At 36.9% G+C, this 26,091-nt stretch overlaps 1 long non-coding RNA gene across 1 annotated transcript in view; it reads right to left on the bottom strand.

Moving 5' to 3' along the window:
• LOC129482111 (uncharacterized) overlaps positions 1-17,465 on the bottom strand; it is a 49,923-nt gene extending 32,458 nt beyond the window's left edge. Inside the window, exon 1 of the long non-coding RNA XR_008657609.2 lies at positions 17,375-17,465. This is a non-coding gene — a long non-coding RNA (uncharacterized lncRNA). The remainder of the gene's footprint in view (positions 1-17,374) is intronic.
• Positions 17,466-26,091: the final 8,626 nt, after the last annotated feature.

The following is a 26,091-nucleotide window of genomic DNA, read 5'->3' as shown; positions in this document are numbered from 1 at the left end:
CCCTCCACATCTATGGGTCCTCCATCTACAGATTCAACCAACTGAGGTTTTAAAATGTTTGGAAAAAAACATAATAAAATATAACAATATACAAACAAGATCAATACATTTAACCACTATTTGCATGTCACTTCCACTGCATTAGGTATTACAAGTAATCTAGAGATAATTTAAAGTGTACAGGAGAATGTGTGTAGATGATATGCAAATAGTACACCATTTTATATAAGAGACTTGTGCATTCATGAATTTTGGCATCTGCAGGGGTTCTGGAACAAATCCTGCAAGGATATTGAGGGACAACTCGAATTCAGGACAGTTTGAACCAAATTAGAAGATCAAGTACCCAAGATGAGCATGGCTCACTTTACCTATTAGCTCTTCCTGTTTGCATGAATTGGGAAAACTGTACTGTCATACTTGGATGTAGATGAAACCTAGAGATGCTAGGAATCTTCAAACCTGAGAGAAGTATATTTCTTATGCCCTTTATTGAGTATGTTTCCATTAAGAGCTGTATTTTGTGACATGTGGTGAGACATTAATTGCCATCTACTACGTGTTTCCTTAGCACCTTGCTCTAAACAGCATACTATAGTAAGGGATGGCTTGTTCATAAAGGTTGCCAGTTGTTATTAATGCTAAATATTGCCTCATTTATACTATTCCTACTAACCCAAGTATGTGGATATGGGGAGAGGGGATGTGCTTTTTAATTAAATAATCAAAAACAGAAAACACTGAGCTCTATGAGAAAGGTAAAAGAAAAAATGGGAATGGCTGCTATTCTAGCAACTAATATGTTACTAAGTCAGTAAAATACATGATTTCTCCTCTTATTTGCATAACTTAAATAACTTAGGTAATTTGGTATCTGGAAACATTGCAGCTCCCTCTCTTTTCATTCTTTGGCCAGTTGAATTAACTAATTGATATGGTTAGGCTTTGTGTCCCCACCAAAATCTCATCTTGAATTGTAATCCCCATAATCCCCCTGTGTCAAGGGAGAGACCAAGTGGAGGTAATTGAATCATGGAGGCAGTTTCGCCCATGATGTTCTCATGATAGTGAGTTCTCAGGAGATTTAATGGTTTTATAAGGGGATCTTCCCACTTTGCTTGGCACTTCCCCTTCCTGCTGCCTTGTGAAGAAGGGGCCTGCTTCTCCTTCATCTTCTGCCGTGATTCTAAGTTTCCTGAGGCTTCCCCAGTCATGCTGAACTGTGAGTCAATTAAACCTCTTTCCTTTATAAATTATCCTCTCAGGCAGTTCTTTGTAGCAGTACAAAAACGAACTAATACAGTGATCAATATAGTTTTCCATTTACCCTGGATAAGACCTCAGAATCCATCTTAACACAGTATGTCAGAAAGCCATGCCAAATAGATGATTACTACTCTGTGAGCCCTAGTTGCCAACTCTGTCATAGATTATTGATCTGAAGAGAGAAGGAGAAAGAAGTTCCACAGATACAATATTTGGCATTCCTGAAATAGGCCTTGCTATTTGCCTAACATATAACTAAGAGGTGAAATTCTAGTAGGTCTGAGGAAATAGTGGCACCTTTTGGTGCCATTCCAGACCAAGACATAGACTTCATCCAGGCTTGGATGATAAATGGTCTACTGCAGATAAAGATATGTATTTCAAACAAAGCATTTTTTATTTACTGAAATTATTAAATTTATAAATTCTGATTTGAAAATAGGAATCTTATCCATCACACTTCTATCATATGGGCATTATTGTCAAGACTATCTTTATGCTACATAGATGCACTGAGCTTTTGGCCAGATACCATTAAATGTTTGACTTCTGAAACTCACCTGCATTTCTGATGTCTTGATCACCAAATATTTGAATATTTGTTTGCTCCCCTTTCCTTACAGGGGGAGAACGCACTGATCATGCTAATGTGGCCATTCTGCTTTACAAAAGCTTTATTTTCTCTTTCATTGTATGCTAATCTATTACAAGTCTGATAATTTTCATTCCCTTAAAACTTAGTTTTTCACAATCTGACAAGTAATTTTTCTGATTTTTTTTTCTGACAATGGTAGATCCAGAGTCTCAATAAACGTCACCCAGAATCAAATTTCTGGCATAGCCATCTGCTTCTTTTATTATAATCTTGGTATAAGCAGTATAGCTCGGTGGTTAAGAACAAAGAATTTGGATCAGACAAATTGGATTTTTGCAACTTTCTGGTTGTGTGACCTTTGGTGAATCTCAAAACCTCTTTAAGCCTCAGTTTTGGCATTTGTGTAACAGTAGTATTGGTACGTATTTGTGATGCTGTAAGCTTGTTGTGAAGATGGTATGAAATGATGAATAGATATGGTCAGTAGTCCTGTTCGTTAGCAGTTGGTATATATTAGTTGTTATTATTCCTTGTTTAAAACTCCACTGACATTAAATTGCCACATGAAGAGCATGGTGACATGTGAACAGTATCATGTTCCTAATGATTTTATGCTCATGAGACCTAAACTTACTTTTGTGACTTAAAATTGCTACACCATCAACAGTTGAAGCTTCTTGATGGTGAGAAATCTATTTTATGTAGAATTACTTAAAAGGACATTTTAACTATAGTAGCAATTTCAACTGACTTCCTGTCATTTCCAAGTCACTCAGTGTCAGCCTACCTCCTCTTCAGGGAACGAGTTCCTCCCAAGACTTCTCATGTCAGGTTGGCCTAGCATGATCAGAAAAAATCACAAGTTGGCTGTCAATCATCCAAAAGCATCTCTTCAGCACCTAAAAGGGCATAATGCTATGCTAACTACTGTGCAAAGTACGTTACACAGACATAGCCATAGTAATCTAGCAACTTCTATTCTCCAGGCAGAAAGAGAAAGGATCTTTGTGCTTAATAAAAAGTGGTATGCTGTGGTGAAAGGAGCATTCTCCTGTGTTAAGAGACCAGGTTTCCCCAGGTTTGTCCTTCAGCAATGCATTTTACATTTCTATTTCTTCATTGAAAAGCAGAATTATAAAATCTGCTTACCCCCAGTGTTCTTAATCCTTTAAAAATGTTTGCAATGTGGCATGAATAGATACATATATATTAAATATATATATTTAATATGTACATAAATATATATATTTAATATGTATATATATATATTTAACTTTTCTGCAAAAAAAGATGAGAAGAAAGATCAAAAGGAATAATAGCAAGTAAAAAAACAGTGATCAGAACAGAGAGGACATGAGCAATACTAGCTAATTATGACTATCAGTTTTTGAATTTCCACTCTGGGCCAGATGAAAAACAGAATCTCGAGCAAGTTAGCTGGGGATATGGTGGAATTTACTGTATGCTGACTAGAGGTAACGATGTAGTAAATCGACAACAGAGAAACCACACTTCTGGGTGATTATTTTGAAGTTCAGTGGAGATATAAAGCAGAATAATGTTGCAGGGGGATTATTGGAGCTTTTTTCTTGGTGTTAGGGACTTTAGGCAAGGGTCTAAGAGGTCTCTAAAAGAAGTGGTTTTGGAGGACTCCTGGTATTCATTTCTCATTAGCTTTGAGGTTCTGGAGACAGGACCAAGTAATCCTCCCCTCAACTTTCTGGAGCTTTTTTGAGAGGATCAATAAGATAAAAAGCCCCACAGTGGTTTCCCATTGCTTAAGGATACTGTATTAGTCTGTTCTCAAGCCGCTAATAATGACATACCAGAGACTAGATAATTAATAAAGGACTGAGGTTTAATTGACTCACAGTGCCACATGGCTGGGGAGGTGTCACAACCATAGCAAAAGGTGAAGGAGGAGCAAAGTCACATCTTCCATGGTGGCAGGCAAGAGAGCATGTGCAGGGGAACTCCCCTTTGTAAAACCATCAGACTTCATGAGACTTATTATCACCAGAAGAGCACGAGAAAGACCCATCCCCATGATTCAATTACCTCCCGCAGGGCCCCTCCCATGACACGTGGGAATTATGGGAGCTGCAATTCAAGATGAGAATTGGGTGGGGACACAGTCAAGCCATATCAGATACAAAGTATTTCCCTTATTTTACAACTAAAGACCCCGTCTCCAAAAATTCCCATTGCTCTCCATGCTCTAACCTCATCAGCAAATATTTGCAATGTTTCTAAAGCACAGTGTTTCCAGGCTCCCTCCTGACACAATGGACTTCTGCAAATGACGCTCCTTCTGTCTGAGAACCTCTTTCCTTATTTTTGCTTAACCATCCCACATTCAACCTGTCTTTCAGCTTAAATGTCAATTTTGCAGGAAAGCATCCTCTGGGTCTTCAGACTAAATATGATCGCAGTTATAAATTCTCAAGAACACCTGGTCAGTTCTTTTCCTAGATAGCCAAAATGTTTGAAATCATGGAATTTCTGCATGATTGTTTGGCCTGGCTATCCCATTAGGCTGCAAGCCCCATGACAGCAGAGGCAGTTTAACTTCATACCTAATAAACTGCCTGCAGCTGCTCAGTAATGATAGCTGAGTATGTGAATGAATAACTGAGTAAATAAGCAAAAAAATCATATACTTTAAAATTATTATATTGGTTACACATATTCATTGTAGAAAGTTTTAAAATTATAAAAGTATGAATAGGATAAAAAATTTTAGATCTATCACTTAGGAAAAATCATTTATTATATTTTTATTTATGATTTTACTTATGTATTAAATTATATTTAAGATATTATAATTTATTCTAGTAATATATATGCTTATATATCTGTAGTATATATGTATGTATATATTAATATGTATCCATGTGTAATTTTGGATGGTAGGGCATATATTGTTCATAAATTTTTTATTACAACTTAGAAATATATCATAAAAAATTTTTCAAGTCATTAGATGTTTTTTTACCAAAATCATTTCTAATTGCTAAATAGCATTGCATTTGTTTGTTTCTTTCTCAAGTACCCCAGTTTATTTAACTAAAGCTTATTGTTGGCATTTGGATGATTTTAAATATTTTATTATAAACATGTTAGAATAAACAACTTTTGCTAAATTTTGCATGCCTTTTTCTTAGGATATATTTCTAAATGTGGCATTACTGAGTCTAATATTTTGATTCACACTGCCAAATTGTCTTTAAAAGGCAAGTAATTCTAAAGCTCTCTTACACTAGTGAGATGTAATACTCAGCTCAACAATATTATTCCTATACTCCTTTTAAACTCTTCAAAGTTCATAGACAAAATTTGTAGTTTATTTTTTTAATTTGTATCTTTTTTATTACAAATAGAGTGGAATTTATACATAAACACAGATAGGTATGCTCATATATTTATTCGTATATACGCATATTCACCATTTCAAAAACAACTTTGTTTATATCGTGTATGGATCTGTTCCTGTCCTCACTCAAGATGTTTGTCTTCTTAGTGATTCATAAATGTTTTCATATATATTTCAAAGATACTTATACTACATTTGCAGCATGTTATATTTTCTGAATTTGTTGATGTCTTTTAATTTTGACTCATTGTTTTGCTGTAAAGTGACACATTTTAATATAGTGAAAGTTACATCTTTTATTGTTCTCTTCAGGTATTTTATGCTCTGTGTGTGTGTGTTTTACATCTTATATAAAGATTTCATATTTCTGTTGCTATAAGTTATGAGGTAACATTTTCTATTTTTTTCTCCAAATAAATTTGCAGTTGTTCCATCAAATATCACTTATATAAAAATTCATTTTTTTCATATGCCACTAATAACACATAGCAATTCTTATATATATTTGATTTTGGCATTGGATTTTGTATGCAGTTTTAACGGTCTACTAAGCTAATAGAAAACTACCTTATTAATTTTATAATACATTGTAATGCATGTTAAGTTCCTTATTCCTCTTTCTTTATTAAAGCTTTTTTTTTGCTATTGTGATACATTTATTTTTATAGATAAAAAGAACTCATCGAATATCATTGATAGTCACTGCACATTAAAATTAGAGATTAATTTATGCCATTATTCAAATCTTTTTATATATTGTAAAAAAAGCTGTTTATTTTCCTTAACTGTAAAATAATATTTGTCAGGTTTATTCCTAAGCCTTACATTTGTTATTGTAATTATAGATGAGATTTATTTCGTCATTACATTTTTCTGAGTTGTTATTATAATGATAGGAAAATTATTGGGTTTTATGAATTTAGTATGTAATTAATTACTTAAGTCTAGTAGATTTCATTTTCTTGCAAATGATTATGAATTTGCATCCTACTTCTGTATGATTATTTCTGATGTTATTTTCTCTTCTTATTGCTTACTTAAAAACTTTTAGATCGATATTGACTACTGAATAAGCAAATATGTCTTAATTTTCAAATTTAAGGGGAATGCCTCTTTAGCTTATTTATTAAGTTGATTTTGGAGCCCCATAAGAATCATTCCTAATCCTGAATTACTAAGGATATTTAAAATAAGAAATGTTAAATTTTATCAAAATTATCTTCTAAGCTATCATGTTTCTAAGACTATCATGTAGTCTTTTATAAATAATTTTTTAGATAAAAGCAGTATTATTTTAAACTAATGCTAACTTTTCTAATTCAGTTAAAACTGTCTATAAGTAATTCCATCAGCCAAATTCACAGACTATTACCTAACCGCTATTGTCTGTTTACCTTACAAATAAGTCAACACACACTTAGGTTGAAATTTTCATATCTGAAATGCCATATACAGACTTGCAACAAGACTAAAAAAAGAATACACTAAGGTTCAGAGAATGAAAGTAGATCTTCTTCCTAGGTTAGGGGAATAGGGTCAGTGGAATTGACCAGATAGCACAAAGCGATTGTAAGTTTCAGTTAGGGCACACATATTAGTGATGTCCATAAATATTCACAAGTTCTAAAAGTGGGAGGCAGACCAAATTTAGCAACGAAGATTTAGACAAATAGCTTCTGGGAAATGTCTATGAGCTGCAGAGCCTGACTTACAAAGCTGGGGGTTTAAGTACTCGCGCAGCCCTACAGCAAGGTAAAACAAGTAGTGCTCCTTAACAGAAAATGAATGTCTCAGAAGAGTTACTGATGTAGGACCAAAATATAAACCAGTTCAGAAACCTAGCCCCACCAAAGGATCCCAGGTGAAGGAGTGAACATGTGGTTACCGAAGCCCTCAGAATCAGATCACATTAGCACCTCTGGGGTCAGGCTGTGAGCTGGGCAGGAGGGAAGAACTTAGAGATAAGCTCTAGGTCACTGCAGTTCATCTAAAAGAACAAATAATATTAAGGCTTCTCAGACCGGCAAGATATGGAGCCTCTTACTACGTCTCGTCATCAGCCTATTTTCTCCTTGGAAATAAATCTGAACTTACATAGTCCAGTGGACCCAGTCAGGGGGAACCCATAAGAGGTGGAGAATTGAGGCAGAAAGCTGACAGAAATCATTTAATGAGTTCTTCCTTTTCAAATTCACACTCAAACTGAAGGAGATATTAACATGTCTGTACTGAGCATTCTGGAACTGGTGCAGGCACAGGCTTCAGAAAACCCTTATCCTATTCATTGGCATGACACAGTGTGAGGAGGTAAATCCTACTTGTAATCCTCGGTGATGCTTTCATCTAACCTGTCATTAAAACTGAACTATTTCTATACATTTTGGTCACTTGTCCTTAAATTATTAAAATGCTAAAAATGTGTCTATCTGAGCAATTAAAATATAAATCATGAAGAATAAGCCGTTCTTTAAGAAAAATCCATTATGACAATTTGGAAAATGCAGTGCAATATTGAAAATGCAAAAAAATTCGGGTGTACCTTATTTCAAATACAATAACTATCCATAATTACAAAGTACATTTGTTTCCCCCAATGTCCTAAAATCACAGTTATCTTACTATATCTAATACATGATACAATTTAAGAGTAGATTATTTGACAACACACAGGTAATTGAGCCAATAATTAAAAGCAATGTAGAAGCACTTTCCTTTTTTTTTTTTTTTTTTTTTTTTGAGACGATGTCTCCCTCTGTTGCCCAGGCTGGAGTACAGTGGCGTGATCTCGGCTCACTGCAAGCTCTGCCTCCCTGGTTCACGCCATTCTCTTGCCTCAGCCTCCAGAGTAGCTGCGACTACAGGCGCCCGCCACCACGCTCGGCTAATTTTTTGTTTGTTTGTTTTTTATATTTTTAGTAGAGACAGGGTTTCACCGTGTTAGCCAGGATGGTCTCGATCTCCTGACCTCGTGATCTGCCCGCCTTGGCCTCCCAAAGTGCTGGGATTACAGGCGTGAGCCACCGCACCCGGCCAGAGGTACTTTCTTGAAAAACTTGAAACAATATTAGAGTGAAGGACCCCTCTTGGCTCCAACTCATACACATCTCACTGTTTCCCTTTCCCATCCCATAACAACGGAGACAAATCTACCAAGTGATTTTTACTGGGATCCACCAAGAGACTTTTTAACAGGTGAGAGCAATTTCTCACTTTCTTTTCACTTCCTCTCCCCTAATGCCCTTATCTCCAAATATAGCCTGAGAAATTTTTGGGATTGAAATCTAGGAAGGAGCTTCTTAAAAAGAAAAAACCTTTGTCATCTTATTTGATTTTAACCTCAATCCTGAATTCTTCACTCTCCTAGAGCAACTCAACTCAGTAATCAGATCCTAGTTTTAAATCAGAAGTGTAGTTGAAGCCATTGATTTTATCCAATATTCTCTGAATAATTGGTTGGTACAAGAATTTCACCACCTGTTTATAGATGGTGGCCAGAAGTTAGAGCTGCCTGCTGATTGCTTTTTTGTGTGTTGTTGTGATTTTAAACTATATTTAATGTTCTATTTGAATGGGAGATTTTGCCACCTGGGGGAGCATTCCAAAAAATAGCATTGGCTGCTGTGTATATGAATGTCAGAGTCAGATTCATACTGCAAAGGGGCTGCAAAATTCATCAGTGAAAAATGGCTCAGAGAATTCTGTGAAAGCATCTTCCCTGGGAAGTCTAATCCTCTGTCAATGATACTTAAAAAGTAACTTCCGGCCGGGCGCGGTGGCTCAAGCCTGTAATCCCAGCACTTTGGGAGGTCGAGGCGGGCGGATCACAAGGTCAGGAGATCGAGACCATCCTGGCTAACACGGTGAAACCCCGTCTCTACTAAAAATACAAAAAATTAGCCGGGCGTGTTGGCGGGCGCCTGTAGTCCCAGCTACTTGGGAGGCTGAGGCAGGAGAATGGCGTGAACCCAGGAGGCGGAGCTTGCAGTGAGCCGAGATCGCGCCACTGCACTCCAGCCCGGGGGACAGAGAAAGACTCCGTCTCAAAAAAAAAAAAAAAAAAAAAACTTCCATTCCTCCTCTAAGAAAATCGTAAACTTCTCTCCTAGGTTGTGGGCTGCAGCAGAGATATTAGAGAGATTTTTTGAGAAAATATGCCTCCTTGTCTCATAAATGGACAAAAACATAGATTCCACCAGTCACACACAATATAATATCGACATCATACTAGAGTCTTGCATCATGTTTTTTCATTAAATATTGAGTTCTCATTCATTTCTCTTGCTATTAATATTTTAAAAACTCAAATTATATATTATTTTAAAACCACAATGATTATATGAATATAATTAATTTCATGATCATTGAAGCTTTATCTACTATCTACTAAATATTATAAATAGTGCTTCAAAAACATCTTTTTTTTTTTTTTTTGAGACAGTCTTGCTCTGTTGCCCAGCCTGGAGTGCAGTGGTGTGATCTCAGCTCACAACTGTCTCCACCTCCTGGGTTCAAGCAATTCTCCTTTCTCAGAGTCATGGGTAGCCGAGACTACAGGCGCATGCCGCCACCCCTGGCTAACTACTGTATTTTCAGTAGGGACAGGGTTTCACCATGTTGGTCAGACTCATCTCAAACTCCTGACCTCACGTGATCCACCCACCTCGGCCTCCCAAAGTGCTGGGATTGCGAAAACATTCTTACAAGTACACTTTTGTTCACATCTCTTAGTATCTCCTTAGTGAATATTCCACAATATTAATTATTTAACCAGAATGTATGAATATTTTAAATTTATTAGTATATTTTAATAGTGTGCTTTCAGAAAGAATTGATCGATTTTCATTCTCATTAGTTGCATCGTACAGTCTCAGTCTTACTGCAGTCTGTGCAACACCACGGTCATTGTTTTTCAAACTTTGCCTGTTTAATGGACAGAAAAGCTAATTTTTGTTTAATTTGAATTTCATTAATTATAAGAAATGTCTTTATATGTTTCTGAGCTCTTCATCACTACTGTATGAGTATTTTATTCATGATTTTTGTCCGTGTATCTCCTTGGTTTCTCTCCTTGACTTGTAAGTGTTCTTTACATAGTTCTAGTGTAAACCTTTGACATAGATTTTGATTGTTTTTCATCACAGAAATGCAGAATACTTTTGAAACTTTTAATACAGTTGCACCTTTTTTTGAGTTTGAAATGATGGTCCTTGCTTGATTTAAATTTTTTTTTCTTTGAATGCCTATGACCAAAATATCTCCCTGTTAGGACAGCTTCTAGGCCCAGAAAAATGAAAGTTGCCTTGGGACAAAACAGGAAAACAGGATCCATCACCATTCTAAACCATCAGCTTTGTAAAGCCATCTGAGATGATTATGTCACAAGAGGCACAGAGAGTAAGTGGACCTTAGTCCAGCAGAATGATTCCTCCTGGGACCAGAAAATTCCTCTCATTCTTGATTTTCTTTATTTGTTTTGCTTCCTATAATTATTTTAAAAATTATAATGTAAAATATTTTCAACAGACCAAATATGAGTAAGGATATCATGAACACTCATGTTATGAATATTCTGCTTAAGAAATGATCATCAAAATGATGAAGGCCCTAGGTACCTCATGCTGATCACATTCTTCTTAATGTCCTCCCAAACTAGAAAAAGTTACTGCCCTCAGAAAGAGTTTCTTATCCCTAAGAATTTCTTTATATTTAATCATATAGTTATATCATCCTAAACAATAGGCAGAATGGTTTTAAAACTGTCAAATATGCACATTTCAAACGTCATTAAGCAGAGAACATATATTTTCATCCATAATTATGTTTTGAAATTCACTCATGTTGATACCTATTTTACTCTTTTATAGTATTACATTGTATAATGTTGATGGACATTTAGCTTGTGGTATATTCTTATTTTCTTTTGTTTTTTTTTTTGCTATTATAAACATAGCTGAGAGGAATATTTATATACAGTTGACTTGTGAGCAATATGAGTTTGATCTCGTTTACTTATACATGGATTCTTTTCAATGAAGATGAAACTGAGTGTGTCTTGCCTTTTCTTCTACCTCCTCCACCTCCCCTGCCTCTGTCATCCCTGAGACAGCAAGACCAAACCCTCCCGAGCCTACTCAATGTGAAGAAAATGAAAATGAAGACCTTTATGATGATTCACTTCCACTTAATAAACAGTAAACATATTTTCTCTCTCTGATGATTTTCTTAATAACATTTTCCTTTCTCTAGCTTATTTTATTGTAAGAATACAGCATATAATACAAAATAAGTGTTAACTGTTTTTGCTATTAGTAAGGCTTCTGGTCAAAGTAGGTTATAAGCAGTTAAGTTTCTGAGGAGTCAAAAGTTATACAAGGATTTTTAACCAAATGGGAAAAGCGGCACCCCTGATCTTCATGCTGTTCAAGGATCAGCTGTATATTCTTGAGAACCTGTGAGTTTGTCTAGATCAGAATATGCCATTTTTTAGTTGACTGGAATTTGCTTTTCAGGGTGGTTCTACAAATTTAAATTTCCATTTTTCATTAGAATTTACTATTATCACACCTTTTTTTGTTTTTGTTTTGTTGTGATAATTGGTGTCTTATTATGGTTTTAGTTAGTTATTTCCATGATAACTATTGAGTTGACCTTCTTTTTGTATGTATATTGATCTTCATATTTCCTCTTCTTCAAATTGCTTACTAATATATCTTGCCTAATATTTACTGTGGTGTTTATCTTTTCTTATTGATTTGCAGGATCTTCTGTTATAATCAGTATATTAATCTTTGTCACTTATATGCATGGCTACTATCATCTCCCAGACCATGGCTAATCTATTTTTTAGTTTGAAATATTTCATTCACACAAAGAATATATATGATGAGTATATAAGGCTTGAAATATAATAAAACAAAAATCCTTGTGCCAAACACCTACCTTATTACCTGGTGATGAAATATCATCAATACCCCTAAAGGTCTTTGGATGTTCTTTTGTCTTTCCTGACTATGTTAACCCCTCTTTTGAATTTCTAAAAACTCAGCTTTATTCAGATGTAATTATATGCAATAAGTGCATACATTTTAAGTATATGGTTTGATATCTTTTGACAAGTATATATACCCATAATCAAGATAGACAACACAAGCTTGTTACCTCCGAAAGTTTCCCATGCATTCTTTTGCAAGTAGTCCCTTTCCTAATCCCAAGCCTCAAACAACCAGTATCAGCTGTCATTATAGGTTAGTCTTCAGTGCTCTAGAATTTTATGTAAATATAATTGTACATTATACAAAAGTACTTGATGTCTCTGGCTTGTTTTGTGCAATATATTGCTTTGAGATTTATCCATGTTGTTGTGTACATAGGTAGTTCTTTTTGAGTTCTGAGTAGTATTCCACTGTATGCAACAGTTTGCATACCCACTCTTCTGTTGCTGGACAATTGAGTTGTTTCTTATTAATTTGGATCCAAAATATTTATATACAAGTATAGGCATATGCTTTATGTGGGCATATCATTTTATTTCTCTTGGATAAGTACCCAGGGGAGAAATTTTTGGGTTGTATGGTAAGTCCTATGTTTAACTTTAAAACATTCCCAACGTGTTAGTACTCATGTTACATTCCCACCAGAAATGTGGGGATGTTTCAGATAATCCATATTCATTAGGTAGGCTTAGTTCAAAGTTTTGTTTTAATTTTAGCTACTATTATTTAAATGGATATTTCTTGAGGACTAATGATGTTGAATATCTTTTTACGTATTTATTGATCATTCATATATCTTCTTGAAAATGTGTCTATTGACATATTTTGTCAATTTTTTCAAAGTGGATTGTTTTCCATTTTTTTCTTTCTTCTTTTTTTTTTTTTTTTCTGGAGACAGAGTTTCACTCTGTTGCCCAGGCTGGATGGAGTGCAGTGGTGTGATCTCGGCTCACTGCAACCTCTGCCCCCTGGGGTTTGAGCAATTCTCCTGCCTCAGCCACCCAAGTAGCTGTGATTGCAGGCACCTGCCACTGTATCCGGCTAATTTTTGTATTTTTAGTAGAGACAGGGTTTCACCATCTTGGCCAGGCTGGTCTTGAACACCTGACCTTGTGATCCACCCACCTCAGCCTCCCAAAGTGCTGGGATTACAGGCATGAGCCACCGCGCCCAGCCTGTTTTCTTTTTATGATTGAGTTAAAAGTATCCTTCATATAGTTGGGAGACAAGACCTCTCTCATATACATATAGGTGCAATATTTTTCCCAGTTAGTGGCTTGCTTTTTTAAGTGTCATTAAAAAAATATCCATTTACAGTTCACAGTGCAATGAATTTTGACAGACACATACACTTGTTAAACCACCACCACAATATATACAAAATACTTCCATCCCTGCCTCCACTCCTGGCTGGTCACAGACAACCGATGATCTGCCTTCTGTCAAAATAGGTTAGTTTGCATTTTCTAGGTTTCTCAATTTATAAATTGAAACATTGTTTTTATTTTTGACTCTTTTACTCAGCATAATGATTCATTCATGGAGATCCATCTATGTGGTTGCATGTTTTAGTAGTATCCTAATTTTATTGCAAAATAGTATTACATTGTGTAGATATGCTATATCGTGTTTTTCCATTCTCTTAATGATGGGAATTTGGATTATATCTGGTTTTTGCTTATTGTGAATAAAACCTCTGTGGACATTCATGTGCAATGCTTTGTGTAGGCATCTATTTTCATTACTCTTGGGTAAGTATCTGGTAATGAAATATCTGGTTCATATGGTAGGTTATGTTTAACTTAATCAGGAACTTCCTAATGATTTCCTCATAGTTGTATCATTTTACGCCCCTACCAGCAATGTATGAGAATTTCAATTGCTTTATATCATCAGCATTTGGCATCATCAGTCTTTTTAATTTTAGCATAGTAATGTGTATGCAGTGACATCGTATTATGGTTTTAATTTGCTTTCCCCTGATGACTAATGCTGCTAAGCAGCTTTTCATATGCTTATTTGCCATCCTTAAAACTTCTTTGGTGATGTGTCAGTTCAAGATTTTACCCATTTTATACTGGGTTGTTTGTGTTCTCATTTAGGATTTGTAAACATTTTTTGTTCCAATTTTTTTTTTTATCAGATATGTGCCGTGCCAATACTTTCTTCCACTCTATGGCTTACCTTCTCATTGTCCCAGTGATGGTATTCAAAGGAAAAATTGTTTTAATTTTAACGAAGTCCAACGTATCAACATTTTCTTTTACAGTTTATATTGTTGCTGTTGTATCTAAACTGTATTTCCATATTTATTTCTAAGAGTTTTATAGTTTTAGCTTTTACATTTAGTCCCATGTTCCATTTTGAGTTCGCTTTTGTATGCAATGTGAATTGTCAAATTTTTTTTTTATATGGATATCAATCTTTTTTTTTTTTTTGAGACAGAGTTTCCCTCTTTTGCCTAGGCTGGAGTGAAGTGGCGGGATCCTGGCTCGCTGCAACCTCTGTCCCCCCGTTTCAAACCATTCTCCTGTCTCAGACTCCCAAGTAGCTGGGATTATAGATGCCCGCCACCATGCCTGGCTAATTTTTGTATTTTTAGTAGAGACGGGGTTTCGCCACGTTGGCCAGGCTGGTCTCGAACTCCTGGCCTCAGGTGATCCACCCACCTCGGCCTCCCAAAGTGCTACGATTACAGGCATGAGCCACCGTGCCCGGCCAGGATATCAATTATTAGAGCACTATCTGTAAAGAATTAAATTTAAAAAAAGTTTATTTCTTCTATTGTCTAGGTAAATTTTATAAAAATCAATTGATATGTCGGTATTTATTTCTGGACTCCTAGCTAGTTACAACTATATACATATATATTTACACACACATATACACACTACCGTACTTTCTTTTTTTTGTTTTTTTTGAGACGGAGTCTTGCTCTGTCACCCAGGCTGGAGTGCAGTGGCGCGATCTCGGCTCACTGCAAGCTCCGCCTCCCGGGTTCATGCCATTCTCCTGCCTCAGCCTCTCTGAGTAGCTGGGACTACAGGCGCCCGCCACCACGCCCGGCTAATGTTTTTGTATTTTTAGTAGAGACGGGATTTCACTGTGGTCTCTATCTCCTGACCTCGTGATCCGCCCACCTCGGCCTCCCAAAGTGCTGGGATTACAAGTGTGAGCCACCGCGCCCGGCCATACTACCGTACTTTCTTAATTACTTTATAATACATTTTGAAATCAGATAGTCTTTCAACTCATTTCTTTTTCAAATTTGTAGTCATTGTATAGCCTTTTCATATTATATACATCTTATAATCAGCTTATCCATTTCTACAAAAATAATAGTAATAATAATAATAGCAAAAAGAAGAAGGAGGAGGAGGAAAAAGGGGAGGAAGATGTAGAGGAGTAGTATATCTGGTGTGCTTTAGACTGGGCTTGTGTCGAATCTATAGATCAGTTTGAGAGAACCTTACTAATATTGAATGTTCAATAGATGAACATTGTACATCTCTTCATTTGTGTTTATTTTATTAATGCTGGTAATTTGCAGTGTCCAAATTTTGTACCTATTTTGTTAAATTTATATTTCAATGTTTTCTGTTTTGTTGATTTCACTCACGTCCATGTGAAGAGACCACCAAGCAGGCTTTGTGTGAGCAACAAGGCTATTTATTTCACCTGGGTGCAGGCAGGCTGAGTCCAAACAAAGAGTCAGCCCAGGGAGATACGGGTGGGGCCGTTTTATAGGATTTGGGTAGATAAAGGAAAATTACAGTCAAAGCGGGGGGTTGTTCTCTGGCGGGCAGGAGTGGGGGTCACAAGGTGCTCAGTGGGGGAACTTTTTGAGCCAGGATGAGCCAGGAGAAGGAATTTCACAAGGTAATGTCATCAGTTAAGGCAAGGACTGGCCATTTTCACTTCTTTTGTGGTGGAATGTCATCAGTTCAGGCAGGAACAGGCCATTTAAATATCCCTTCTTTTGTGATTCTTCAGTTACTTCAGGCCATCTGGATGTATAGGTGCAGGTGACAGGGGATATGATGGCTTAGCTTGGGCTCAGAGGCCTGACAGCTGACATCATTGTCAATAGTGTTATTGCATTACATTTACAATTGTTATTGCTAGTATATAAAAACACAATTGATTTTTGTATATTGTTTTGCATATATAAGTGTATCTAGTAGTTCTAAAAACTTCTAAAAACCTTTTAGGTAGATGTTTTAGAATTTTCTGTATTCATGATTTATCAACTACAAATAAGAGAGTTTATTTCCAAATTGTATGCCTTTTATTTCTTTGCTTGACTTACTGCACAGGCCAAGTCCTCTTACATTATTAAACAAAAGTGGTGAAATTTGGCTGTTTTTAAATTGTTTTATCAGGTTGAGAAAGTTTCCCTTCCACTTCTTTTACTATTTTATTAATAGTTTCTATCATTAATAGGTGTTGGAATTTATCAAAAGGTTTCTCTGCATCTAATGATATAATCACGTTTCCTCTCCTTTATTGATAACTATGGTACCATACGTTCCTGACAATGATAATCACTCTTAATTTTTTCTCAGATTCTTAGACCACCATATATTTTACCATACATTATATATATTTTAATAAGAAATATATTCTAAATATTTGTATGTTTCTGGCCTTATGTTTCTGGTATCCTACTATATATATCCTATTAAAGTTTGTTTTTCCCACTCAATAATATGTTTTTAAAATCCATCTATAATAATATGTGACACTATGGCTTATTTTCACTGATCTATATACCATTCATTTATCTGAACATTACAGATTAAAATCATCCAATTTCCTGTCAAAGCATATTTGGTTTGCTTACCACTTTTTTGCCATTACAAACTTTTTCAAGATGAACCTTCTTCTGCATGTCTCGCAGTGAGTATGTTAGTTTCCTGATTGTACATTGCTCGGGGCAGGGATTGCTGGATGAAATACCCTGCATGTGACTACATTGGGACTGGACAAAGAGAAAGTAAATGGGTGGGCCAACAACAAAAAAACAACATACCCCTTCAGCTTTGCAAGACAGTGCCAACTTCTTTTCCAAAGTGGTTGCAGCAATTTACATTCACACAAATGAATACGATTACTGGTTGTTCGGTATGCATACAACTCAGTAATTACTATCTGCCAGTAGATGTTGATCTCAATTTGGTGGATCCCTTTGTGGTTTTGTTGGTAAATATACACCAAGGTTTCATTGGTAAATGTCTTGCTTGCTATTGATTCTTGTTTCGTTTCTTTAAAATATCTATTCATATCATTTTGAGGTACACTGCAATGAAATTTTATAGATTAATTTGAGAAGTATATTTTTATAATTGCGTGGAGACCTATTAAAAAACAATTTACTTTTACCTTTCTTAATGCTATTACATAAGGATTTATCACTTTCTCTTTGTATTTCTGTTGTCAGATTTATCTCAAAGTTATTCAGTTCTTAATATTTTGGCAATGCAAATAGTATGTTCGAATTATACTTTGTAACTGTATATTGCTAGTGTATAAGAACTTTATTTCAAATTTTGGTCTTATGTTTAGAAACCAAGTTATACATTTGGATGATTAATTTTAGTAATTTGATTATGGATTCCCAAGCTTCTTTTACATGAATATTAATATCACCCCAAAATTGACAGTTTTCTGTCCCATTTATGACAAGTGTTTATTCATTTTATTTTTCTTACTTGAATGGCTAGGACTTTGAATAAAATATTGAGTGAAAATGATGATTGCCAATATACTTATTCATCTCTGATTCCTCCGCCTCCACCTTCTTTTTTTTTTTAAAGAGTCAGAGTCTTGTTCTATTGCCCAGGCTGGAGTGCAATGGCATGATCAAAGCTAACTGCAGCTTTGATCCTCCTGCTTCAAGTGATCCTCCTGCTTCAGCCTCTCAAGTAGCTGGGACTACAGGTGTTTGCCACCAAGTCTGACTAATTTTTTATTTCTTGTAGAGATAGGGTCTCACTAGGTTGCCTGGGCTGGTCTCCAGCTTTGGACCTCAAGTTACCATCTTACCTTGGCTTCCCAAAGTGCTGGGATTACAGGCATGAGCCACCACACCCAGCCCTCATTTGTGATTTTTAAATCAATGCTTCTAAGCTTTTACTGTAAAGTCTGATGGATTTTTGGTAGATCATCTTTATTAGGTTAGTAGAGTTTCCTTCTAGTCTATGTATGATAAGGGTTTTATTATTATTATTAAATAATTGCTAAATTTTTTCAACTGCTTTTTCCCCTTCTCTTGAAGAGATCATAAGGATTTCCCCCTTTTAATCTGCTAAGATGGGAAATGATTAAAATATTTTCTAAAATTAGGCCAACATTAAATTTGTTTATTAATTGACCACTTAGTGATGGGTGTTCTGTTAGTATCTAAGAAGTATATAGCAATGATTAAAGGAAGAATGGTGGTAAAGTTTTTATTATTTTTTTAAAACTAAGCAAATAAATCATATGACATATGACAATGTTTTAAATAAAAACGGAACAAGATAGAGATTGGTCGGTACTATTTTAAAGAAGATGGTTAAGAATTTTCTAGCTGATCAAAATGACATTTAGGCAGGGATCAGAAGGAAGTGAGAAAATGAGCTATATGGACGCATGCAGGAAGCACTTTCCAGGCAGTGGAATTGGCAAGCACGAGGGTCCTGTGGCAGAAACAAGTTGTTCAGGATGGCGAAGCGGTGGCAAGTAACAGTGTGAGTGGGGTTCTATAAAGTCAAAGACACAGCAGCATATCTGACCAGACAGGTTCTAAATATCAGATGCTTCATTCCAGGGTCTTGGGGGCCATGCCAGAACTTTGGACTTTTATTCTGAAGCAGATAAAACTCTGGAGAGCATGACTTATTTTTTAATAGGATCATCTGGCTTATTTGTGGAAGATAGGGTATAAGAGAGCAAAATTAGAAGCAAACTAATGGTTAGAGGGCTCTTGTGTAACTCCAGATGAGAGAGGATAGGGGCTTGGTCAAGTAAGAAAGGTTTGGGTCCCGGCGCTGTGGCTCACGTCTGTAATCCCAGCACTTTGGGAGGCTGAGGCAGGTGCATCACCTGAGGTCAGTAGTTCGAGACCAGCCTGACCAACAAGGTGAAACCCTGTCTCTAATTTTGTAAAAATACAAAAATTAGCCATGCGTGGTGGCAGGTGCCTGTAGTCCCAGCTACCTGGGAGGCTGAGACAGAACTGCTTGAACCCGGGGGGTAGAGGTTGCAGTGAGCCAAGATTGTGCCACTGCACTCCAGCCTGGGCAACAAAGCAAGACTCCATCTCCGAAAAAAAAAAAGAGAAAGGTTTGGGATCTGGACACACGGGGAATATCCATACTGACAGCAAATACTTTTATAGCACTTACTATCTGCCAGGCACTCTTCTAAACGTTTTATAAATATGTACACATTTCACAGCTTCAACAGGTAGATACTATTATGACCACCATTTTATATGGAGAAACTGAGGTACAGCGAGGTAAAATACCTGCACATGTTTAAAGAGTCTCAGGGAGTTAGCTGGGAGGTTGGGGAACATCAAACAAGGTCTACTTCCGAAGGTGGTTCAAGGCCACCAGGAGCAAGGACAGGGAGGGAGAGTCCTTTGCATACGGAAACTCAGAAGGGGGAGGTTTAGAGGCTGTCTGGGGCCTCACTTTAGAATGGCATGAATGCTTTATCTGGCTATGATTCTAGGGTATGTTTCTTAGGATAGAAATCTCCACCCTGGCTGTGGATACAAGAGGATTCTGTTACTGATAATAGTGAAGGAGGGGTAGGACAATGTAATTTATTCTTCTGTTACTGTCAGCATTACATTTTAAAAGAGTACCTAGGCTCCCTGATCCTGAGAGCTGCAATGTAGTTTTTTTATAATAGACAAAAAAGAGAAAGAAGTAGAGTGTCTAGGATTCTTGCTGTCTTCTCCCATGATCAGTCCTTAATACTAGATGTGAATTTTCCTGGCTAAATGGTACAAAAGTCTTTTTCTTCTTATTTTTTGTTCATTTGTTTGTTTGTTGAAATGAAGCTCTGTGCATTCTTAGTGTGATGGCACAGAACACCAACCTATTTTTTTCTTGCATAAAACTGTCAATCATATGTCTCTAAAATTCCCTCAGCATCTGAACTGCTTACACATGTTTGCCCATTTCCATCATTTCCCCAAAAGTGAAGTTCTCCAGGCCCCTTACGTACTTTTTGTTCATTTCAGATTTATATTTAGTTAATTTTTTGGGGGGTTTGCAAAATGCTTAGGAAACCAAAGTATGAGAGATCAAGTGAAAGCAGAAAGTACAAAAGAAAATATTGTGTGTTTGTACATTTACAAAACTTCATATGTACATATTTACACATATGTATGCATAAAAATATGTTCTTATATATAATATAGTATTTGTGTACACACATATGTGTACACATGCACATATTTACATTATTACTATTTCTAGTGCATATAATTGCATACAATATCATATATTTTATGTGATTTTATGTATTCTAATATATGATACAATATATACTGTATACAAAAGTTAAGAATTTTTCAACGTCATAGAAAGCATGTATTGGAGAGCCAGATCCCTGGATCTTGGTTATAATTATGATTTTTGGTACCCAGAGAGACCTGGTTGGTAGGCTGAAAAATCAAGTCTAAGTATTCAGAAAGGACTAGGTCTAGGTCAGAATGTAAAGCAGACAAGTCCAAGCATTGGTGCTTCAGATTAATCAACACACAAACACTTACAAAACACCTGTCATGGGTAGAGAACAATGTCAGGTGCTGCGCTGTTGGGGAGTAAACAGCGTTATAACAAATGGCCCCTGCTCTGCAGGAGTTCACATTAGAGACAGTGTGATAAGATACCCACATGGCATTACAAACCAAAGCAATGCAGGACAAAATCCATAAGGATGATCTAGGCAATAAGATAATTTCAGAGGAAGGGAGAATGACTCTTGACTGAGGGACCACGGAGGGCTCTGAGGAGGAACTAGGATTTGAGCCTGGCTGTGAATATTGTCTGTTTTACACAGGCAGAGAGGGACAGAGATGCCTGCCTATGAGCACTTGTGTCAATTCTCCCTGCCTTTAGCCCGCAGCACTGCGTATGGTTTCCTCACACATTCTGGTCAATAGAAATTCCCTCAGTAATCACCAAGGGCACCCAAAATCTCAATCTCAGCTTTACTTCTTCCAAGGACTTGGAATCAAGCTTTTCCTGAAACAATTGTATTAGTTGGGGATAGACTAAGGCTGTCAGCTTTGTCTTGCTCTGTATCTTCTCTATACCAGGTACATAGTAGATACTGTTGGTCTGTTTTTGTGCTGCTGTAAAGGAATACCTGAGGATGGGTAGTTTATAAGGAAAAGAGGTTTAATTGGCTCCTAGTTCTACAGGCTGTACAGGAAGCATGGCCCTGGCATCTGCTTGGCTTCTGGTGAGGCCTCAAGGAGCTTCTACTCATGGCAGAAGGGGAAGTGGGAGAAGGCGTGTCACATGGCAAGAGTGAACAAGGGGATGTAGCATGTGCCACACTCTTTTAAACAACCAGATCTCATGTGCTCTCAGAGTGAGAACTCACTCATTACTGCCAGGAGGACACCAAGCTATTCATGAGGAATCTGCCCGCATGACAAAAACACCTCCCACCACGCCTCAGCTCCAACATTGGGGATGACATTTCAACATGAGGTTTGGCGGGAAACATCGGAACAATGTAACATACTTAGCAAATGTTTAGTTAATGCAAAAATACATTCCCATTTAACTTGAAATCTTTAGAATTGCACTCTCCATCTCTAGAAAGCCACATACTTTGATCTATTGCACTGAACACAGTACTAGATATATTACTAAATTTATTTCTCAGTGACCAGCTATTTGCAGGAACCAGAATCCCTTCCTAATTGCAGTCTTGTTGGCTAGGTATTGGCACTGCACTTAGCTTAAGTGTCACCTCCCTCATCAGGGTGCACTGCCATAAATGGACAGATGGCCATGGGTTCAGGGCTGCTGTTTCCCTGGGTCTGAGTGTTTCTTGCCAACCAGGATTGCAAGGAAGTCTGGATTTATTTATTTTTTTTTTGGTAATGATTTTCACCTCCATGCCTAATGCTAAGCCTGCTCAATATCAACAATGCCTAAACGGCTAAATATTACACAATGGCTATCTGATGCATACTAAAAGATAACTTTAGTTCCTAGCTTGGGTTTTCAAAGCCATTGTTAGCTAGTCATAGTTTCCTTATGGGTGACTGTTTTAAATGGCAGGAATGACTTGAGCTATGCAAAAAGACATAAGCATCCCCCAAATGTCTCCAATGTGGTGAGTGTGTGGAAGAGAAATTTGAATTAAGCAGAGGTCCTCAATCTAACTGGAATAAACACTTCCCATTTATGACCAATATTTGTCATTTTTTTATTATCCTAAAATAAAAAGTAAAGTGATATATTTGACATAGTTTCAGAGTATCAACATTGTGCTCTAACTGTAATATAAAAGGAAAGTATAATAAGCTTCTACAAATTAAATTTGTGACTGATAGACACAGTTCACTTAATATGTACTGTCCTAAGCAGCTGGATCCTTATTTTTCTCCTTGGAACCCCAGTTTATTCCCAAGGCATTTTGTACATCAACTGTTGTTTTCCTCTTAGCCCTTTATTCAAAACTTCTATTGAATACCAACTACATAGTGGACACTGTGATAGGCAATAATATAAGAATTAATATCTCCCACATGGCTGATATGGAAACCAACAAGTTAACCCAGTTTTCCTAGGTTGTATTGTGAATAGGCAGCTGAACAAAGTTTCAAAAGCAACTATACCTGTTACTTCTGCTGTCACAAACATGAGAGCAGTTATGGGTGCGGTAGTCACTGGCAGGGAGTCTGAGGGAGGTTTCTGAGGGGCGGGGTTGGTGTTCTTCTCACGTGGGTGGTTATATGAGTATGCTCCGTTTGTTGAAGTTCGGTGAATTTCACACTTACGATTTGTGCTATGTGAACTTTTCTTTATGTATGTTGTTCTTCAACAAACGCTCACTCCAAAGGCAGGGAGAGAAGCAAATCTATCTGAATCCAACAGTTTCCTTTGCCTGAAGCCAGATTTCAATGAATCTCTACTTCAAATGTCAGATCCCCTTCTCAATATGCTTTTTGTCATTTTATTAGCGCTGGCCTGCTTTGCAAGGATAGCTCTTTAGACCCTTCTTTACTGAGAGCCCTTGGCAGAAACCAGGACTCCTCTCGAAGGGTAGGGGTAAGAGGAATTAGAGATATTGATCCAAACCTGAGTTCTACGGGAGATCCTTTCCCATCCATCCTGCCAAACCCCAAAGTGACGTTTTCTTTCAGTGTCACGACGCTTCATTCAACGTTACATTCATTCTGTGACACAGGTTCTGAAGAAGAACTCACCTTCAGGCCCATGGAGACCACCGAAAAAGGAAGCTCCCCGCAGCAAAGACAGTAACCAGGAGGTGAGTTTTGATAGGAAATTTGTCTTTCAAATTCAAAGCAGTAGATTGGAATGCTATGGATAGCTCAGCCTTGGAATTGAGGTGGCCCACAGAAATCAGAGCACTGAATTTCACTTGAACAACTTTGAAAAGCCTAAACAACAAGGGAATATCTATCTATCTATCAATCTATCTATCTATCTATCTATCTATCTATCTATCTATCTATCTATCTATCTATATCCTGGCCTGTTCTCTCTCTACATCCCAGGATGGGGTTGGATGGGCACAGCTGGGCACGGACTGTCCAGAGTGTTAGACGCCAACTGGGTAGCTATTCAATTATGAATAGAAGAGAGAGACACAGAAAAGAGAAAATAACTAAAAGACTCTCTACCATACCACTCTCCCTCAAGCCATGGAAAGAGGCAATTCTGAAATGGTTGGTGGTCATGGAAAATAGGTTAATGGTTTTACAAATTTCCCAGACAATGAAAAAATGATACATTTATTTCTAGGCAGGTAGATCAGTTTGCTTTCATAAAAGAGCTTGAAGAATTCAATGAGGATCAGAGGGAAAAAAATGCTTAAAGAAATGTTGCTTTCAAAGTTGTATTTAAAAATCATATATACCCTTCTATATTTTATAAGCCATTAAAAGGCTTTCCAAGGGTAAATTTAAACATTCCAATTAGTCATCTTACAAGCTGACTTTAGAACATAAAGTATATGTAAGGTTTAATTTCATTTCATTTCTCAACCTTATAATGGTTGAAAGAAACAGATACTGTGGGGTGAAGTAAAATCTTTGACCCATACAGTAAAATATGAGGCTGTAATGAACTATTTTTTTAAACCTGGTATTTACCAAGCGTAGAGCTATGTTGGTGCTGAGCTGGCTTTATGTTTCTTTGGCCAGGCACTATGATGGAGACCGTGTTACATTATTGCCTTTAATCCATACTCTAATCCTATGTGGTAGATAGTAAATTGTGCTTTTAAAATAAGGGTAGTGGGCTGGGCACAGTGGCTCACACCTGTAATCCCAGAATTTTGGGAGGTCAAGGTGGGAAGATTGCTTGAGCCCAGGAGTTTGAGACCAGCCTGGACAACTTAGAGAGACTCCATCTCTACACAAAATTTAAAAATTAGCCGAGCATGATGGTGTGTGCTTGTAATCCCAACTCTCAGGAGGCTGAGGTGGAAGGATCACCTGAGCCCGGGAGGTCAAGGCTGTAGTGAGCCAGGTTGGTGCTACTGTACTCCAGGGTGAGTGACAGAGTGAGACCCTGTCTCAAAAATAAATAAATAAACAAACATAAGGGCACTAAGGTACATAGAAGTTAACCAACTTGTCCAAGTTACAGAGCCCACAGCTCTCAATCAAATAAATAGATACAATTTTATGCCAGTGAAACTTCTGGGGTGAAAGCCTTTTAGGAGACATAGAAATGTGTCAAAAGTTCAAAAAGCCCTGACGATTATTTCCAGAAGGAAGGCACAGAGGAGAAAAAAGAAAATATTTGAAAATACAGTGGTAGAAAATTCGCCTGACCTGAGGGGCAGCATTTTGCCACCAATGTCTCTGATATATTAATTATTCTCTGCTACATTAAGATTTTAGTTTTTAATTTTAACAATTTTTCCTCCTGGATTTGAATTTTCTGTGTTTGGTTTGATGCTTTTTCTCACAAGGGTGGATTGCCTCAAATGTTTGTTTGGGAATTTTTAGTCCTTTTCATATTTGTAAATAAGAATCTGCATTGATCAGTCTTTGCAGCAGGAGTACATTTTCTCCAGCCTCCGGGTTCTAATTGTACGACACCACTGCCCATCATTCTGAAATTATTCGAAACACTAATGGAAAAAGTCACCTTTTAGAGATACTCTTCTTCACTTGGGTGAGTTTGCAATTTTCTCAGCTTCATTGTATTTTATCATTTTTTACCCTGTTCCCATCAGCTCTGCATTTTTTACAAACCCCGTAATGATCATGTGGGCTGATGACACCCCTCCCAGCCTCCTAGCCCCGCTATGGAGATTTTATTCATTTACTCATTTGTTCACATATCCAGCTTTTTACTGAAGTCTATACACACAGAAAGGTGAACATATTGTGAGGCTATAACTTGATTAATTTTTGAAGAGTATGCTTGTGTAACTATCTCCCAGATCAAGCAGCAGATTCTTCCCAGGATTTCCAGAAACCCACCTCCCGCACCTTACCAGATACTAAGCTCCCCTCCCAAGTAAGTCAACTATCCTGACCTCTAGCACCATATTAAATTTGCCTGTTTTGCACTTTATGTAAGCAGGATTCTACAGTATATACACTTTGTGCACTGCTTCTTTAATCTATGTTTGGAGATTCACCC

Source organism: Symphalangus syndactylus, chromosome 5 (genome assembly GCF_028878055.3).
Source record: "Symphalangus syndactylus isolate Jambi chromosome 5, NHGRI_mSymSyn1-v2.1_pri, whole genome shotgun sequence".
Classification (NCBI taxonomy): Eukaryota; Metazoa; Chordata; class Mammalia; order Primates; family Hylobatidae; genus Symphalangus; species Symphalangus syndactylus.
Note: the sequence above shows the minus strand (reverse complement) of the source record. Positions and strands in the feature narration are given on the sequence as shown.